We start from the raw sequence: 3635 nt of genomic DNA on the forward strand, positions 1-3635 counted from the left end.
TGAATCCAATACTCAGAACTTATGAGCACTCATGAGTGTTGTAGCCATGTCCAACAACTTAGACCTCTGCAACCAACTCATGGCAGTCTTGATTCATACCAACTTCCAACATATGACCGATTGTGGAGAATTTGAATAATATGATATACCAAACATAATTATTCTGGAAGTCAAAACATGAAAAAGAAATATAGTAAACAATTGACAAAAGATAGCAACACTTTACTCATAAATAAGCACAACTTTTATTCAACATCAAATGTCAATTACACTTTACAAATTTCAAAATTATCTAACTACTAAAACTAATATCATCCTTCAGCCCTATGCTCCGAGCATGCTGGAGATGCTTAACCCGACTAAGTCCCTTCGTGAGGGGATCTGTTGGGTTCTCATTTGATGATACCCTATTTGCCACGAGGAGTCCTTCTTTTATTCGATGTCTGATGAAATGATATTTTCTGTCGATGTGTCTGGATCTCCCATGATCCCTTGGTTCCTTGGCTAAGGCAACTGCACTTACACTATCACAGAAGATTTCCATTGTCTCCTTTATAGCTGGTACAACTCCAGTGTCTCCAATGAAGTTCTTCAGCCATATCGCCTCCTTTGCTTCCTCACTTGCTGCTATATACTCTGATTCGCAAGTTGAATCAGCCATTGTCTCCTGCTTGGAACTCTTCTAAGTGATTGCTCCTCCGTTTAAGGTAAAGACCCAGCCTGACTGAGAGCGGAAATTATCCCTATCAGTCTGAAAGCTAGCATCACTATACCTTACAACTCTCAAGTAATCATTCCCACCAAGAGTAAGGACCCAGTCCTTAGTCCTCCACAGGTACTTGAGGATATTCTTTACTGCAGTCCAGTGAGCCTTGCAAGGGTTCCCCTGATATCTACTGACCATGCTTAAGGAAAAGGCCACATAAGAACAAGTGCAGGTCATAGCATACATGATCGAGCCTACTGCAGAAGAATAAGGTACTCGACTCATTTATGCTATCTCAGCCTCAGTACTCGGGCTTTGAGTTTTACTCAGTCTGGCGGTACTCTGGATGGGTAACTCTCATTTCTTGGAATCTTGCAAGTTGAACCTTTTCAACACCTTATCCAAATAGGTACTCTGACTAAGTCTAATTAGTCTTTTACTGCGGTCTCTCAGAATCCTTATCCCCAGAATATAGGCTGCTTCTCCTAGGTATTTCTTAGAGAAACACTTCCCAAGCCAGGATTTTACTTCCTGCAAGGTTGGGATGTCATTTCCTATGACTAGTATGCCATCCACATACAGTACCAAAAAGCTAACTATACTCCCCTTAGCCTTGACATAGACACAAGATTCATCTTCACTCCTCGAAAAGCCAAACTCTTTGACTTTCTCATCAAAGCAAAGATTCCATCTACCAGGTGCCTGTGTCAATCCATAAATGGATTTCTCGAGCTTACACACTTTATTAGGGTATTATTTACTGAAAAAACCCTCTGACTGACTCATGTAAACATCATCAGCCAAACTTCCATTAAGGAAGGCGGTTTTGACATCCATTTGCCATATTTCATAATCATGAAATGCAGCGATGGCTAACAGAACCCTAATGGACTTAATCTTTGCAACTGGTTAAAAGGTCTCATCATAATCAACTCCCGGAGTTTGAGAAAAACCCTTTGCAACCAATCGCGCCTTATAAGTGTGTACATTACCATCCATTTCGGTCTTCTTCTTTAAGATCCATTTGCACCCAACTGTCTTACGACCTGGTACATTGTCAACCAAGTTCCAAACTTGATTGTTATACATTGGTTGTATCTCACAGTCCATTTAGCAGACTCGGGGCCTGCCATGGCTTCTGCGTAACTGTTAGGTTCATCCAGACTTACCAATGTCTCATCACTGATAAGTGTCTCACCTTCCGCAGTATTATGGAAACCATAGTAGTGCTCAGGTGCATTCCTAACCCTCGTGCAACGCCTCAGAGGTACAGACTCGTCAATTGGCTCAACAGGAGTTTCCTCCTCAGGTTGAGTGCTAGGGTTTGAAGTTCCTTCATCCCTTGACTCTTGAATTTCTTCAAGGTCAATTTGCCTCCCACTGTTTCCTTGGCTAATGAACTCTCTCTCTCTCTCTCTCTCTCTCTCTCTCTCGAAAGACACCCCTCCTTGCTACAAAGACCACATTCTTACTAGGTCTATAGAAGAGGCAACCAAAGGATTTCCATGGATAGCCAATGAAAATACACCTCTTACTTCGAGGTTCAAGCTTATCATGAGTCTCGCGCCTCACAAAAGCCTCGCAACCCCAAATCTTGATGTGGTCTAGTTTGGGAACTTTACCAGTCCACATCTCATGAGGATTTTTGGAAACTTTCTTAGTAGGGACCAGATTAAGGATATGGGCGGCAGTCTCTAAGGCATACCCCCAAAATGAGATTGGTAGCGATGCTCGACTCATCATGGAACGAACCATATACAACAAGGTTCGATTACGCCTCTTAGCCACACCATTCAACTGTGGTGTCCTGGGAGGTGTCAATTGTGAGATAATCCCACATTCCTTAAGATAATCGAGGAACTCTATACTAAGATACTCACCACCACAATCGGATCAAAGCATCTTAATGTTCCTGCCTAATTAATTCTCAATTTCCTGTTTAAACTGTTTAAACCTTTCAAAAGTCTCTAACTTATGCTTGATTAAATAGACATATCCATATCTACTATAATCATAAGTAAAATTCAGATAATAACGATTAGCATCCCTTGTGGCAGATTTGAAGGCTCCACACACATCTGTGTGCACTAGATCTAACAGACCTTCACCCCTAGCACAAGAACCAGTGAAGGGTGACTTTGTCATTTTTCCAAGTAAGCATGATTCACAACTATCATCTAACTTTAGTTCAAATGACTCCAAGACTCCATCCTTTTGGAGTTGGCCTATGTGTTTCTTGCACACATGTCCAAGACGACAATGCCATAATGATGCTTTATCCAAGTTATTATTATGAGAAGAATCAATACACAACACATTATTTCCTAGATTATCTACAACAGATACAACTTCATACACACCATCACAAGGTAATGCTTTAAAATAAAGAACATTATTAAAGAAAGCATTTATTCCACCAATTTCATTAACAAAAGAAAAGGTAAACCCTTGCTAGCAACAAAGAATAACAACATTTATTCAAATCTAAAGTAAACCCACTACTTAGAAACAAAGAATAAACTCTAATCTTGGTGACAGGTGAAGCTTTCCTATTCCCCATGATCAAGTTTATCTTTCCATGCTCCACATACTCACTTCTTCTTAGACCCTGCAAATCAGAACAAATATGAATACCACAACCGGTATCAAGGACCCAAGAGTTAGAATATGGTGAGTTATTAGATAGAATAGTGTAAATACCTGCATGGTTGTGTTTAACTTTCCTATCCTACACATCTTGCTGGTATTTTGGGCAGTTCCGCTTCCAATGCGACTTTTCATGGCAATAGAAGCATTCAGCCTCTTTTGGGTCAGAAGAAGGAGTGACGAAACCTTTCTTGGTTCCACTTGAAGAATAGCCATCAAGGGTCTTACTCTTGGTACCCTTCGAAGGGATCTTCCTCTTCTTCCCTCTACCTTTCCCGATTGC

This window comes from Lactuca sativa, chromosome 2 (genome assembly GCF_002870075.4).
Source record: "Lactuca sativa cultivar Salinas chromosome 2, Lsat_Salinas_v11, whole genome shotgun sequence".
In the NCBI taxonomy this organism is placed as follows: Eukaryota; Viridiplantae; Streptophyta; class Magnoliopsida; order Asterales; family Asteraceae; genus Lactuca; species Lactuca sativa.